General features: G+C 44.3%; 1 protein-coding gene and 1 pseudogene across 1 annotated transcript in view; one reads left to right on the forward strand and one right to left on the reverse strand.

Moving 5' to 3' along the window:
• LOC147010839 (transmembrane protein 132C-like) overlaps positions 1–17810 on the reverse strand; it is a 741813-nt gene that overhangs the window by 234223 nt on the left and 489780 nt on the right. The window lies entirely within an intron of this gene.
• On the forward strand, positions 15337–15477 carry LOC147010840 (signal recognition particle RNA; annotated as a pseudogene).

Consider the following 17810-nt stretch of genomic DNA (forward strand, 5'->3'; position numbering starts at 1 on the left):
GCCCCTCGGCCGGTGGGGGGAGGGGGATTTGGCCATAAAATCCCATTAAATATAAATTACCATTGCAAATCCCCCCCCGCCCCGCCCCCACCCCCCCCCCCCCGGCCGAGGGGCCTCGCCACCGAGCCTATAACCTACCCAGGGCCCGTCCCGACATTTTTTGTTTCCCCCTCACCAATCCTCTTAGGCTATGACTACCATGGCCCAAATTGGGAACTGATACTGGTCTCTTGTCAGACCTATGTACAGAAGATTAAATTCATTCAAAAAGTACCCGGGCAACGCCGGATGTAATCAGCTAGTATTATATGTACTCGTGTGTATAGATAGATAGATAGATAGATAGAGAGAGAGAGAGAGAGAGAGAGAGAGAGAGAGAGAGAGAGAGAGAGAGAGAGAGAGAGAGAGAGAGAGAGAGAGAGAGAGAGAGAGAGAGAGAGAGAGAGAGAGAGAGAGAGAGATAGAGAGAGATAGATATAGAGATAGAGATAGAGATAGAGATAGAGATAGAGATAGAGATAGAGATAGAGATAGAGATAGAGATAGAGATAGAGATAGAGATAGAGATAGAGATAGAGAGAGAGAGAGAGAGAGAGAGCAATTCCATACCATGGAACAAATTCTGTTGCATGAAAACTTTCATCATCGCTGCAAACAGAAAGCAATTCGTAATGAAAAGTCGATTTTTTTCCCTCAATGGCTATCGAGGAGTTGCAAGGTCAGTGGGGCCTCGTATGCAGCCTACACATTCGAGTGGCATAAATTCAGAGAAGCATTGTGGATAGTATGTTTTTGAAGCGATGACAAGTGTTCCAAAGTCAAATATTCTGATACATAATTGGAATATCTTAAGCCATGCCATAACAATGTTTGTTACCATGGTTGCAAAATGAACAATGAGCGTTCGTTGTATTAAACAAATCTGGCTACAGCATCGTGTTATACAAGTAAATTGGAGCCAATATGAAAAGTTTCATGAAACAAAAACATGGTTACCATCATAACGGTCCAAGGAATGGCATCAGTGAACATAATTGCGAGAGAAGTCAGGGTCAAAAAGCTGAAATTTGCAATTTTATAAGCCATTTTTCCAAAGCCGCAGCAGGGAGCACACAGTTCATTACAAAGTCGGCAAAAGGCTGTTCGGGATTATTTCTTAATCCTATAAAGAAGCATAAATGACTTTATGTTCGCTCTTTATGACAGGAAATATATCAGTATAATTCAGCAATTTAATGAGTAACATGTGTGAAACATGTGGCATTAACCCATTATTCTGCTGATACACAGCATTTGGTTGGGGTGTGGGGTGAAGGGGAGGGGTATGTTAATTTTGCATTGGTGAAACAGTGAAGAGCAAAAGAAACATAAAATACATTCTACACCAAGATCAAACATATGTGAGATGTTTGAGAGGATGGTGCAGAGGTCGCACACTTAACTTTGAATTGGATAGATTCACAACTTGATCAGGCCAGGAATATTTTTTGTTCAGGTAAAGCCAGATTATATCTGTGACTTGTTACAGGTACCATGTAAACCAGTAGTAATCTGTTTCATGGTCGGGTTGGCGGCGACTAAACCGTCTCCCCCACCAGGTTTCCTCGTGAGGAGGGTGTATGGATATTGACACCAAGCAGGATTGAAAACAAAACTTATCACAGGGTGGAGCAGCTCCTTGTGAACCAACGGCCATCCATATATAGTGCCCAACTGTGTCTGTTGATGTCCTCCTACTGTTAGGTTACTTTTTATTTTTTAGTGGCAGGATTTGCAATCTGGCTACCGAAAACCCCTTCATTCTGCAAAACCCACAAATGCAAAAAAGTGAAAACCCACTCCATGGGAGAACCTGCTGTGCTACCACCCTTTGCAGGGCAACTCACCGGATGACAGGATTGGGGCAAAGCCTTCAGGACCCCCATCCTTTTATAGGAGGAAAAGCACTGGGTAAACTTCATGGGTAGGATTGCGATGGTATGTGGCGGAGTGGTGCTGAGGTGTCATCCACCAGACAGTGGTCTCCTTGGGTTAACCTGAAGCGGTCCCTTCGATGGGTGCCTGGAATGTCCTATCCCTAAGAGAGGATGATAACCTGTCTCTGTTATCACCTGAGCTCAAGTGTTTGAACATCGTCATTATTGCACCACTCTCAGAATCGGAGACCGGATAGTGGCGAGATCATGATGGATGGTTATACCTACTATTGGTCTGGTTGCTCAGATGCTGACCATGCTAAAACAGTTGCTGTAGCTGTGTCCAATAAGCTGACTCCCATGATAATTGAGGAAACACCGGTCAACGAGCGTATTATGAGACTTTGAATGTCAATCACTTTGAATGTAATTTTGCTGATATATATTGTTACGGCTGTGGAAATTCGCATTACACCATAAAGGGTCCTCAGGTGAGATATATCAGTAAGTTCATGTGTAGTTAGCCCAAACCCGTTGTTTAGAGGGAATATATGTGATCCATTCGGGCTGCGATTCTTCAGTTAGTCGTTTTTCTTTTGCTGTCGTTAATTTGGTGCAAGAACAACAACGAACATCGCCACAACCAACATCTCAACGATCCCGCCATTCACTACATGATGCCAACAATCACGCCATTCACACCACGATGCCACCTCCCACAACTACGCTACCACATCTTCGCCACTCGCCATTCAACGAGCACTGTGCGGTCACGATCTCCGCGGGACGGATGACAGGAGCAGAGTGGCACCTTGAATATCTCCCGTCCAAAACGCCTGCGCTTTGGCATGGGGGAGGTGCGATTTGAGCCAGAGGTCAAAGGTGAAAAAAGGTGGGGGCCTGATTTTGGGGGAATAATTCCCTGGCCCTGAGCCAAAACTGACTTTCCTCGTCCCCCGTATGGCACGGGGAGGGGGGAGCGAGAGGGCATGCCCCTCTTTGGGAAGCTTCCAGAAGGGAGGTGGAGCCAGAAACGGGGTGGGGCGAAGGGCGGAGCCCTACCCTACAAAAGGTGTGGGCGTGAAGAGTCGTTGTTGGTTGGTTGTTCCCTTGTCCCGGTTCGAGTTGGGCTCTTGTTCGGTCGGTTGTCGAGGGGTGGAGAGTCCTTGCTCTGGGTGTGTGCATCGGATCGCCCTGGGAGAAGCTCGAAACTAGGAGAGGCTCGAGACTGTCGGAGAAAGGATCATACTGTGTGTGCATCGTCCGTTCTGTACGTGGTTCGGTTGAGCACGGGGCTTCTCAAGCCAGTCGGTGCAGTCTCTGGACGGAGTGCCTGCCATTCCCCACCCCGTCCGCACCGAGATAGCGGCGAAACCCGGTCCAGTTCCCCCAAAACCCCGTCCGAGCTGTCGGGCGGACGACGCGAGCTATGCACGGCAAGAGCTCGGTGCACCACGCCGGAGGGACTTGAGGCTGCTGTCGCCAAGGCTGGACGACGCGCCCAGGGAAGTCATGACTTCTTTTCTTTTGGGGTTTTTGTGTAAATGTCTGTGGGTGGCGCCAGTCTGTGAAGTAAAACTGTGTAAGTGTTGCCATGTGTAAGTCATATTCGGTCGTAGATCTGCGTCCGTGCATTGCTTTTGTTTCTTTACCACTGCATACGTGTGTTTCTTTGGTTTTATTGTATTCCTGTGTATTGCTTTTGGTGTATTACTGTATTATGCATGCCTTCCGTGCTGCCGTGTGGTGCGGAATAAATGTGATGGTCCAATTGTTCCCGCTTTGTTAGTCTCCTTCTTTTAATTGACTCTCCATCCTGCATCACGTAAGGGATTCGTAGTGGGTTTCAACATCCCGGTAATTAATCGGAACCATCAAGGCCGTCGATAACTCCGCTCGGTTATCCCTGTAATACAGAATGAACTGCATAAGCGGTTCGTGTCCGGAGTCGGCCTGTGGCTTGGTCCCATCCTTCGGCAGATTACCCGTGCGAGTACCACAGGTATATCGACTTCCGGCGATTTACCCTATCTCGCGCGAGTGGACTGCAGACTGGGTGGTGGTGGGGTTAAACCCCCACCCATGACTGGTTTCTGGCGGTAGTCCCAGGAGGGTCACGACTGAATTGTCCATCCGGTGGGCGACGCGGTCGCGATTAGAGTTACGTGGCCGATCGCACGCCGGTGGGCGCGAATTCGCAACAATATATATATGTATATATATATATATATATATATATATATATATATATATATATATATATATATATATATATATATATATATATATATATATATAAAACCAATGTATATATGTATATATATATATATATATATATATATATATATATATATATATATATATATATATATATATATATATATATATATGTATATATATATATATATGTATATATATATATATATATGTATATATATATATGTATATATATATATATATATATATATATATATATATATATATATATATATAAATATATATATATATATCTGAATATGCTCCAACAGAGGCGAGTGATCTCACTGAGAAGGATGCAATCGATGCCATGCTTGAGTCTGTGGTTGATCAGTGCCCAAGGCAAGATACTATTCTCGTCTTGGGGGATTTCAATGCATCGACTGGCACTGATAGGGAAGGTTATGAGACAAGTGTTGGTCCCCATGGGTATGGAACTATGAATCAGAATAGCACTAAGTTCCTTGGCGTTGCAATAAGTTATGGACTTAATGTGGTTGGTTCATGTTTTCAGGGCCAACAGGCTCATGGCTAGACTTGGTATTCCAATGCTGCTGATATGGCAAAGGAGTGGGAATTTGGGGAGACTGGGTGCTTTGGGGAATCCTGAAGAGTTGTGGAGTGCCTTCAAGATTACCATCCTTGATGTTGCCGGAAGATGACTTGGAACTCACCGCAGGGCGAAGATGAATTTTTGTCTCTCAAGAAATGCTGGATACCATAGACAAGAGTTGCACGGCCAAGCTGAATGGCAGAGCTGAGATTTTCAGGGAGTTGAGGCATAAAACGTGCTCTGTGGGGGGGGGGGGACAACGAGGCCAATGTGTGAGTAATCTATGAGGGGTTAGAGCAACACCTGTGGTCAAGTGATTCTCGTCCTGCTTTCAGGGGAATGTGTGCATTGCGTTCCTCCAAGCTCATCCTTCATTGTACTGCAGTTAGAATGGAGGGTGGTGTGCTCTTGACAGAGGAGTTCAAAGTGAAGGTCCACTGGGCAAGTTACTTTGAATGGCTGTACCAGGCTGACTTAGCAGTTGGTGAGATGGATGGCAGGGGTGTCACTATTCCTATTGCTGACACTCCAATCAACTCTGTTCCACCTTCCTTTGTGGAAACACCAGGCTGCGTTGAACTGGTTGAAACGTGGTAAAGCTCATGGGATCTGTGGCATCCATGCTGAACTTTTAAAGGCTGGTGGAAATGCTGTACTCATGTCGTTGCATGCAGTTATGTGCTTTGTTTGGAACACAGGCATCATCCCAACCGACTGGAAGAGGGGCCTTGTCCTTCTCTGGAAAGGGAAGGGTGATAGCCATGAATGAAACAACTACCAAGGGGTGACACTGCTCTCAGTGCCGGGCAAGGTGTTTGCTCAGATAATTCTTGAAAGGTTTCGCTACCATCTGCTTGAGAATCAGTGCCTAGAGCAGTCAGGCTTTACACCAGAAATAAATGAGTGACCCTATCCTTGCTCTTCAGGTCCTCATCAAACACACATGAGAGTTTCGGCAGGGGCTGCTTGCAGCCTATGTTGATCTCTGCAAAGCATTCAATTCAGTGAATGCGGATGCCTTCTGGAGGATTCTCGGTCTTCGTGGGGTGCTACTAAAACTGATCAATCTGATGCCTGAACTATATTCTGGAACTGAAAGTGCTGTGAGATGTGGTGGTTCCATCCCTGATTTATTTATGGTTGTTACTGGAGTTCATCAGGGGTGTGTACTGGCCCCCACACTTTTCAGCACTTGTATGGATGGAAGACGTCGGAGAGATCAAGCTGCGGTGCATCGTTCGGGAATGTCAATATCTCTGAACTTGATTTCAAAGATGATGCAGTCATTTTTGCGGAGATTCTGGATATTGTTTTGGGAGCCCTCGAGGTGGTGAATGAGGAGTTGGAGCCGCAGTGATTAGGTGTTTCCTGGGTCAAAACCAAGATCCAGGCTTTCAATGACATCTTGGATGCTGCTGTCTTGTCTGTACCTGTTTGTGGTGTACATGTGAAGGTCACAGAGAGATTAACTTACCTTGGCAGTGATATTCATGTCTCCGCTGGCTGTGAGCCTGAGGTCAATCGACTTCCGAGTCGGGCATGGAGAGTGATGGATTCATTGGATCATGGGGTGTGGCACTGTTGGTGCCTGTGCAGGAGGACAAAAGTCCGAGTCATCATGTCCTTGATGCTTTCAGTCTTGCTCTACGGATGTGAGACTTGGACTCTGGGCCCCTAGAGTACCAGCGGAATGTGGATGCAGCGACATTCTGCTCTGCTGCATGCTTCAATACCTGACCTACTTCACCTAACCCGACCTGACCATAAACTGTCGGACTGGTCCTATGTAAGTAGGGCTTCCATCATAAAGTGCACTGTCCCTTGAATATATGTTAAGCTGGGTGTCCTGTGTGCTGGCATTAGCTGGTGGATGTGAAAGATCCAACATCTTTAATGAAGAATCGGGTAGTTATTGCCAGAACCATGAACAAACTACATATATCTATTCAAATGAACTGCGGTTGTGGTTGTGATGTCGGTTGTGGTGGAGAGTGGGCTGGAGATGCAGGAGGTACTGGGGAGTGGAAGGAGGAATTTGAGAAACATTGGCTGAAGGTGTGTATGGAGAAGTCTGAGGTGATGTGGTTCGGGCAGCAGAGAAACAAAATGAATATCATGTAAGAGGGGAAGGAGATCAGACAGGGAAAGAGGTTTGAGAACTTGGGAGGAACAGCAACCGGGGATGGTAAGTCCAAGGCAGAGGTGCAGAGGAGGATTCAGGTGAGTGCAAATATGTGGAGGATAGTGGAGGGAGTAATACTGGACAGAAAGATATCAAGAAAATTGAAATGGATGATTCTGATGTCATGTGTAATGCTGACTTACTTTTACGTTCTGTAGATGGTAGCATTGAGAGAGACAACAGAGGCTGAAGGTTTGTGAGAATAACTGTGTCAAGAGGATTGCGATAGTGAAGAGGGTGGATAGAAGGAGGATGGATGAACTGAGGGAGGAAATTGGTGTGCAGATGAATTTGACTGTAAGATTGGTGAAATGCCAGCTGAGATGGGCTGGGCACTTGGTGTGGATGGGGGAAGAGAGAATGGAAAGAGAGCAGGTAGGTTGAGAGAGCAAGGGAGAAGGAAAAGAGGTAGACCATGGTTGAGATGAGAGGATTGTGTGAGAAGGGATATCCGTGAGATATGGGTGGTTGGAGAGTGGAGAGAGTTGGCTGAGGACAGAGGGTGGTGGAGAAGTATCGCAGTCAAGGCAGGTCAGAAGCTTGGTGCAATCAGACCTCACCCCTTAAAAAGGGAGGAGGAGAGGACAAAGCAGTCCAATATCAGGCCTGCCCCATGGCCGACTCCATAAGAAGCTGGGATTAAATGAGGCGATTAAGGAAGTTGTACTCGTAGTAGTAGATCAAACATTTGTGAGTTGAGGAAAAAAAAAGAGCATCTAAGGGGGAAGCCATGATAATTAATCCGATACGAGAGTTTGCCATGCCGTGAATCAAACCCGTATTATACAGCTCAAAAGTAAATGCGCTACCTCTGTAAAATCCTGTCGGAATAAGTGGTAACTAGCCGGGAGGTGACGATGGTTCGCGGGCATTATTGAACAATGCCACGATAGGTACAATTGAGTTAGTGGAAGCTTTTGAGGAAGCCCTACCATAAAAACCTATCTCTTCCGTCAAAATTGACCAAATCAAATCGGATTTTTTATATGTTGTACTTATGGACATGACTCACAGCTTCTAGGAAATTAAATTGCGAGAAAAAAAATCGAGAAAAATAAATAAAAAGTTCAAGTGGGCGTGGCTCTGCCCACAAGGGGCGTGGGATGCCCCTCATACAAAAAGACACAACTAGACCATGATATCTAACTTGTGTCCAAGTTTCATCAAGATCGCATTAAACTTCACGGATCTATGCTCTGGAGAGAGTCACAAACAGACAGACGGACAGACAGACACATAGAAAATAGTGGTCACCGCTGGCACCCACAAACCAATAGTGGTCACTGCTGGCGCCCGTGAACCAATACTTTAATATTAGGAATTTCAATTAGGAATTTCAACTGCTAAAACAAACAGTTGAGCCTTGCTATAAACTTGCACAGTTGCTTCTACCCTCAATAAATTAGAAGAAAAATATTTACGAAAACCTCGTTTAAAAGTCTCAGTGTCCCAGGAACTCCTCAGGAGCAACTGATAAAAAGCGCAGATTATAGTAATGGTGGCATTTATCAGGTGTCACTCCACTGTATTCCCATTTGCAGACCTGAAAGCTTGACAGGCTGTGTAATGCAGTTCGATGACCACAGGCCACATATTGCTTATCGAGATGTTTGTGTCCAAACCACATGTGTGATGCTCCTTAGCCAATTCAACACTCATGAGGTAACAAATCACAAAAGCACAGGATAAATAACAGGGATTCTCTTTCATTTCCCACTTTTTGATTCAGCTGCCTTTGCCCAAACTGCTTAACACACAGTCAGCTCTTACATTTGTATTCTGCGGGCAACAAAGACTGCGGTGAATTGTGTTGCCAATCTATTCCCCCATCTTCAAGGTGATGGTACTGCCATTTCAAAATCAAAATCTCCTGTTGTTGCACTGTTCACGTTCCAAAGAATGGTTTTTACAAAAACCATTGGACCCAGTTCCTCCAGCAACAATCTTCGAATAAATTGTAATATTTAAGAATAATCCAATGCAATCTCTTGTCTCCGAAGCATTTTGTCTATGCACAGACATTGTGACGACACGAGGTATAAACGCAACACCATTTCACCGTGTTTATCGAGGCGTTCCAGATACCCACAGCATCGATCATTAAAATGTCAAATAAATTTCCAAACACAAAGAAATTCTCCAACTGTTGATCTGCTTTCCACAAACATTGTTCAAACAAAGGCATTCCACTTGTTTCCTGCAGCCTGGTGTTGGCTTCGTGGTTAGGGTGGCAGGTTGGGATCCTAGGGTCCTGAGTTCAAGCCCCGCTGGCCGCTGAATTAACATACACCAGGAGGTTGACTCAGCCTGTCATCCTTCTGAGGTCGGCAAAATGAGCACCAGTGTACTGGTAAGGGGGACACTGCATCAGCGGCATAGCCGCGTCCCAACCAATGATGCAACCAGCAGCCACAGGCTGCACTCGAAAGAGAGACTTGTTTCCTTTCATTCACCTGCTAAAGCCTTTGATTCTGTGATTTTAATATATATTTTTTTCTGGCATATTAGCTCAGCCCCACAGGATGTAGCTACAGAGATTGTGCACTTACATTTCAGGTGCATCGTCTCGGTTCCATTCCCATCTCAACTATAAACTGTCAGATTGGTGCATTGCAGGCAGGTGTTGCATCACAAACTTTCCTCCCTTGGATGGATGTAAAACCAGGTATGCTGTCGGGTAGGATTAGTTAATGAATTGACGTTCCACGGTGTCTCTCGTGAAGAGTAGGCGAGTTATCACCGGCACCCTGGAAAAATAACAAACTCCTGTCCAAATGGCCTTCAATCGCCTGACCAGCCGGTTTGTGAAAGACTTGGAAAGCCACACATATTCTGGGGCTGACCCCACAAAAATGAAGGTGGGAATATTTGGCGGTATTGAAGGAGTAGTAGTAGTCATAGTAGGTCAGCAATCTTCATTCAAAATATTGTTGTGGTTACCAAATTCGCAAACCACCATTCAGGCCCCTTAGGTGAGGTATCTCGGTAAGTGCATGTGTAGTTAGGCCCAAACCCGTTGTCTAGTGGGAATACATGTCATTTATGCGTGCTGCGACTCTTCAGGATAGCCGTTTTTCTTTTACTATCTTTAATTTGGACCAACCGCCATGATTACCACCACAACCACAACATCAACCACCAACCACAACGCCGCTTCACCACAACCGCCACGACCTTCACGTCACACCTCGCAACCGTAGCATCGCCACCGTTCTTGCCCCGCTGTGGGTACCGGTGTTGGACTCGTGCAGGGCGCGCGTCGAACAGCGTGTACAAAATCACGGATTTTGTGCTTCAAAAACGGATCAAAAACGACACACGCCCACTTTTTGCCGTCCAATCGGTGAGCGAGGGGCGATTTGGCCCCGCCTCCAGGACGATCGATATATGCAAATTTGTGGATCAAAAAGCCTTCACGCCCACTTTTTCTCGGGCCAATGGGGAGCGAGGTGAAAGGTCAAAGGGAGGGGGTCAAAGGCGAAGCTACGGGGGGATAAAAGGACCGTGTTCGTCAGTCAGAAGAGCAGAGTCAGGAGAGTCCAGAGGAGGAGAAGAGGAGAGTCGGAGAGTCCGAGAGTCCAGAGGCGGAGAGTAGGAGAGTCGGAAGCAGAGGGTCAAGACTTCGCGGGCGGTGGAGCTGCTCGTCGTGTGCGTTGGAGTCGGAACGGAGGGGACGAGCTGTGGAAAGGCGGCGACACCAGACGAGGGGGTGCTCGCGTCGTGCAGGGAGCTGCACCCGAGGGAGGCCGACAGCGCGACCTGGCCGAGGTGGAGACGCACACCAGGGATAATAAAGATCCTCTATACCCCGAGCATCAGCAACCCCCTCCTGTTTCCCCCCGCGCTGAGATAGTGCGACCAAGGGGGCCCCTTTCCCACCCCCTACCAGACACTGCCCGCGAGGCCCGCGGGGTTGGGGCGCCATCGCCGCTCCGCGTCTCATCACCAGACGGGTAGGCGCGACCCGGTCTCGGCCTCAGGCCCGCCTCATCCTTGAGGGTATTCTTTCCTTGGTTTTGGGTATGTGTTGTCGGCGCCGTCTGTGAGGTAGAATTGTATAAGTGTTGCCGTGTGCTCGGTAGTCGGTATTAGCTCTGCATTGTCTTCGCTTTTATATTTGCTTTTTGTGTAAATGGAATTGTGTCTTTTCTGTGTGCTTTTGGTGGAATTATATGTGTGCTTCCCGTGTGCCGCGAATAAATGTGCTTTGTGTTGAACTGTTTCCCGCTTCGCTTCGTCATTTCTCCCATTGAATCCTCATCTTGCTTCACGTAAAGGGTTGGTAGTGGGCTGAATACGCCCGATAATTAATCGAACCGTCGAGGTCGACGATAACACCGCTCGGTTATTCTGATAGTACGGAACGGGTCGCTTAAGTGGCCCGTGTCCGAAGTCGACCTGCGGCGAGGTGCGATCGCCCGGTCTACCCTCCGCGTGGGTACTTAGGGAGGTCGAATTTGGCGAGCAACCCTATCCCACGCGGGGGCTGATTGGCTCGATCGCGGTGAGACCGAAAGGTCCACCCGTGACTGGTTCCCGGCGTTAGTCCGAGAGGGTCACGACTGGATTGTCCGTCCGGTGGGCGACGTGCCGCGATTCGAGTTACGTGGCCGTCCGCACGCCGGCGGGAGCGAATACCGCAACAATATACATAATTTCACTGATTGCATTTACTTTTCCTTTTTAACTTCTGCCAGCATAACAGCGAGGTGCCAACTTCATCTTTATGGATGACAATGCTCATGCGCATGCTGAACATCAGGACCACAACATCAACCATGTAGATTGGTCTGCATGATTTGTTCACATGAATCAAATTACACAAGCTTTGGACATCAAGGGGAGGTGCATTTGTAGTCGACGCATACGCCCACAGTCTTTTGATCAACTGGAAATGGCTCCATTCGAAAAATGGTGCATCATCCCACAGTGAGAGCTCATTCATCCCATTTGGTCGATAACAAGATGTGGTAAACGGTGGTTGCACAGAATGTTTGTATTGAGGTGAACGCTGGTTACACATTATTAAATCCATTTCTGCCCATGTAAACTTGCCAGTGATGGTTTGTACGTAAGTCATTGCAAACATGCATGTTCATTTCAGACAGCCATCTTGTTTTCACATAACGACTCAAAACTTGGTTTCCCCTCACATCATGTTTGTTTATGGACTGCGCAGATCAATGTGTTGGCCTAAATTCAAATTGAATATATAAATACTTAAAGCATGGAAAAATGATACAAGCCTCTTGTTACACACACACACACACACACACACACACACACACACACACACACACACACACACACACACACACACACACACACACACACACACACACACACACACACACACACACACACACACACACACACACACACACACACACACTTAAGAATCATCCAAAGTAGTGTCCTGTCATGTAGGCCACACTGGATGTGTGGTGGCAGTTCTTCCATAAAGGGCATTTTTGAAAGAGTTGGGCTTTTTGTGACAATCCTGCAGCTTTCATGGACATTTTTGGTGCTGGCCCACAATTACAGATTGATTTAATTCGGTTTCACAACTTGCCATTCTGGAATTTAGAACTCATGATCTCCGAGTTACTGGCCCAGTACCATAACCACTAGGCTACCATGTCCAAGCTTATGGTGATATTAACTTCCATACAGACAGTTTTCACAGTTGAATCTCAATAAAGTCAACAATTGTCACAATTGAATTTCCCTACATGCTTGCGTGCCCCCCATAAGCTTCCCTGCATGCTTGCACATCCCACCTCTGAGCTCATTTTCTTTTGAAATCACCCACCTTACATGCTCTATCCTTACCATTCCCACTATCAATCCTGAAGACATTAAACCCAGTGGTAGAGTTTATGGAGTTGGGGTGGGATAAGCACCTACCCAGGTGATCTATAGCTGCATGTGAGATCAAAAAGAATTGTAGTGAATTTTCTCTCTGCTGGAAACATGGATCTATCCAATGTGAACATATTTGGTGAAAAGAATGGTGAAAATGGAACATATGAATGGGTTTGAAGCAGCAGGAGAGGAATTTCACATGTAGGAAGAAAGGATGAAATTTTTGGGGAATGGGAAGCTGTTAACAAGGTGGTGGACGTGTTGGTGTGTTGCCTTCACACGTCCAAGTGTAATAGACTGTTTCTTAGAAAAGAGACAGCACATAAGCTATGGCATTGAATGATTGGCTAGGAACTGGCTGGCATTGCAGGAGTACACATCTATAATTATATGATGTGCTTGCAATGAATGCCAATAAGCAATGGGCATGTAGAGAGAATGGATGTGCTGCTATACAGGCTTGTGGAGGCTGGACCCTGGGAGAAGCAAATAGTTCAAGAACGAATTGAACTACTTTGGTCAAATGGCATCAGCAGCTGGACTGCACACATCAGATGAGGTCAAGGCCATCCTTTCGGCACCAGAACCGATGAACTGTGAATGGATGGTGGCAGTATTAGGGGTTAGTGAGGTACTATGCAAGATAAAAAAAAACTTGCAGGATCTAAGGCAAATTGAAGCTGACACGCACAAGTGGACATAGACGAATACATGAGAGACAATGCAGGGCTGTTAGATGAAACAAATACAGCCACTGAGCTTGAGGGAAGTGCCATCGCTTGCCGATGCAATCTGGGTGTCAGTGACATCACAACAACGGCACCACACTCAGCAGGGCATTTCCAAAGGAAGAATTTCCTCTTCCCCATGGAGGGCAACCAATCGGGATTGTCTGTGCTCTATCCTTTTAAATGCTGAACGTCAAGCAAGGAAGCAGCACATATCATTTCTAAAGTCGTTGGAATGACTGGGCCCAGGGTTCAAACCGCGAGCCTCCCAGACTCGGAGCAGATGCTCTAACCATTACACCACCGAGTCTGGTTAAATCTCCACCCAATTTGAGTGGTGTCCTTGGACAAGGTGAAGACGAGCAAGTTGTGCAAATGGTTGAAGGATTGGTGGACTTGGTTTGACAAGGCAAAAAAGCTGATTACCAGGAACTGAGAGATGACACATTTTGACACCTCTTTTGTATCAACACACAGTGTCAACAACCATGAGTTAAGGACAGGAATCAAGGTTCCTGTGGCATTATGTAGGTCCCATACAATGCAGTTCTCTGTTCCTGCTTCCTAAACTAAGATTGTTAATGATCACCTCGTGGAGAATGCTGGTTCGACAAGCACACCTACAACGAACCTAGAAGAGTAGCAAGGCTAGAATCCGCAAGTGGTTCGTCCTGTGGCTGTGTATAATCTTCCTGTTTGGGTTTGTTATTGGATGCTTGAAGACGTGGTGCTGGAGTAAGGAAATCCATTGCAAAGCATGATTTGCAACTGGAGTGATCATGGAGGTTAAGGGATTGAGGGTGTTCATTTTGACGATATATATATATATATATATATATATATATATCTATATATATATATCTATATATATATATATATATATATATATATATATATATATATATATATATATATATATATATATATATATATCTATAGATATAAAGTTGAAAGTGTGTCTGTGTGTGTGTTTCTCTATGACCTATGCACGTGAAGAGTACTGGACTGATCCTCACCAAACTTCACATGCTGACAGAACATGTACCCGGGAGTGTCCCGATGTAAAATAATTGTACTTCCGACTTCCGGTTTCCGAATTATGACGTCATCATTTTATAATTTTATAATTAAATGGTTATGGGCAATGTAGATATTTTATAGAATGGTTATGGGCGTAGGTACATTGTAACTGCGTAAACATAATATAACATAATTTTTTATCAGGATAACAGACGTAAATAAATCAAATACGCTGGGCCAGGCTGGGTTATGCCCGACATATAAATTAAGTTGCAAATGATGACATGAAACCAGCCTCACATTGTTGAGGAATTATGGTTTTTTATCTGATGCGGCAATAAATCTTAACATTTTTGAACTCGAGTCTTCTGCATATAAGACATGGCGGGGGAAATATAATATTATAGTGGTGATGAAAAAAAATAATAATGGTGGCAGCCTCTACAATTTTACAATTAACTGTGACATATACTCCTTCAGACCCGCCGCATCCACGGGATTCCTGTGCGGAGCACGGGTATCCCTGCTAGTATATATACATATATATGTTTATATATATATATATATATATATATATATATATATATATATATATATATATATACATATATATATACATATATATACACATATATATATACATATATATATATATATATATATATATATATATATACATACATATATATATATATATATATATATATATATATATATATATATATATAAACATATATATGTATATACATACATATATATATATATATATATATATATATATATATATATATATATATATATATATATATATATATAACCGGGCGTAGTGGCGTGCGCCTGTAATCCGGCTACTCGGAGGCTTGGGTTGGAGGATCGCTTGAGGACGGGGGCTCTGCGCTGGGCCGCGCTATGAGTGGGTGTAGGGCAGCCCGGAATCATGGTGAAACCCAATCCTTATCCCTGTGTCGTAAGAGGCGATCAGGGTTGCGTCAGGAAGGGCATCCGGCGTAAAACCTATGCCAAATCAGTATGCGGATCATAATGGATGATCCGCTGTGGCGACCCCCTAACGGGAGCAGCCGAAAGACGAACAACAACAACATATATATATATATATATATATATATATATATATATATATATATATATATATATATATGTATATATTTATCCTTAGTACAATTTGGTACATTGTCATGTACTGCTGCTGTTGTACCATTCTGCATCTGTTTCTTTGAATGAATAGAGTTTGTCATTCTGGTCTACAATCTCCATGAGAGTGGAACTGTTGTCTCTCGGATGCTTACGAACCAAGATCTGGCAAGAATACATCAACCGGTGTGCAGCTGGGGAGCAGGGGCTCCAAACAGGCAAGGACACAGCAAATTAAAAGTGTGGGGTTGTGGGGGAAGAAACAGAAGGGTCTGGGGTAGGGTAATGGTGAAAAAATACAAAGGTTGCGGTCGAATATAGAATATTCGGGGAGAGGGAGAGGATGGGAGCAGAAGAAAAATACACTCTGAAACTTAAATGCCACTTTAGAAACGTTCCGCCCCCAGCCCCACCCGAAGATCCCATGTCACTTATTTATAACAGAGAACATGCCCAAACACTTTCTTCTTCCTTGGTGTTTAATGACATAACGGTCATTCTAAAGAGAACCCTCTACAAAATGACCGTTACATCATCAAACACCAGTGTTATGATAAAGTAATAATTTGGGCCAGAAAGAAAACATAACAAATGGTTATCATTTCTTTCATACACTGAGGAATCCAACAAAGTGGAGTCCATAAAGTTTTTTCCCACCTACTCAAAGAAAAAATGAAGCAGTTTTCTTTGTCATTTTTAATATGAAATAGTAAAGGCGACAAACTAATGAAACCCTTTTGAATTACCCTTTAGAAACCCTTAGAATTACCCTTTAGAAACCTTTAGAATTACCGTTTAGAACCCTTAGCATCACCTTTAAGAACCCATTAGTATTACCCTTTAGAACCCTTTAGAATTACCCTTCAGAACCCTTAAGAATTACCTTTTGGAACCCTTTAGTATTACCCTTTAGAACCCTTCAGAATTAAACACAGTGGGTTAGAAAGGTTCTTTTTCTTCATTTTTGACAGACGGATGGACAGACAGATGGAAGGAAGGACATTCCAAAATGTTGAAGCAGCTTCACCGCTTAAAAATACAAAATACAAACTATTGCGAAAGAAAGCTGCAAAGGTGACACTCAAGGAGACATGCTTGGATGTCCGGAGAATATGTGTTGGTTTTGAAAATAGTCAAGCCTTCTGTCTATAATGCGGACATATACTGTAATTTTAAAGAATCCAATCAAAATAATATAACAAGAAAAAGAGCAATCAGAGATTGCAGACCCTCGCCAGGACTTCTTTTGTGTGGTGTATTTTGTGTGGCGTTTGTGTACTGGTGTGTTACATAATTAATAAGAGACATGATTAGAACTGCCACTTTATAACTGCTGGTAGTGATGACTGGGTACCAAGACGCCCCACTTTGATGCAACGCCGCTTTGATCGGACACCCAACCCTGACCCATTAGGTTTTTTTTAATTATTCATTATTCAATTGAATTCAGAATGGGATTAAAATATATTCAATTCAAATCAAAGGGAAGACCAAATATGTACAGTCCTGCATTAGAGTCATTAGAAGGAACCCAAACAAGAAAAAAGCAAAGATGACATCATCAGGAGGAACCTGGATAGGATTCACACTTCGGCTGCTACTCCTTTACTCTCAAACCCATCCAGGCACAGCCAAGTGAGCCTTATTAAAAAAAAAGAAAAGAATCTCGATCAAAAAAATAAATAATTCTGGCTGCCAGACCATGCACCCGATCAAGTTGAAATTTAAAACCTATACTCCCCATCACTACTATGTCATAAATGTGAAGTTTCATGTCGATTGATTAAGCGGTTCCTGAGAAAACATTATTTAAGATATTTCTTCAATCCATTATGGCTGCCAAACCATGTGACCGATCAAACATTCCTTAAACTTGTACACCCATGGATTGGGGAACATTTGTGTGAAGTTTCCCCTCGATTTATCCAGCTGTCCTGGAGAAGAAGACATAGGTTTTTGGGTAAATCCAATCCGGCTGCCAAACCATGTGACTTACGGTATCATTTGTGTGAACCTTTTGTTCCTCATGGATAGGCGGTCATATGTGTAAAGTTTCGCCTTGCTCTGTTCAGGCACTTCAGAGAACAATATTTTTGAAGGTTTAAAAAAAACAAAAAACAATTTGGCTGCCGAATCAT

The sequence above is a fragment of the Eptatretus burgeri genome, chromosome 16 (genome assembly GCF_056783735.1).
Source record: "Eptatretus burgeri isolate ZD-2024b chromosome 16, Ebu_testis_v1, whole genome shotgun sequence".
NCBI lineage: Eukaryota > Metazoa > Chordata > Myxini > Myxiniformes > Myxinidae > Eptatretus > Eptatretus burgeri.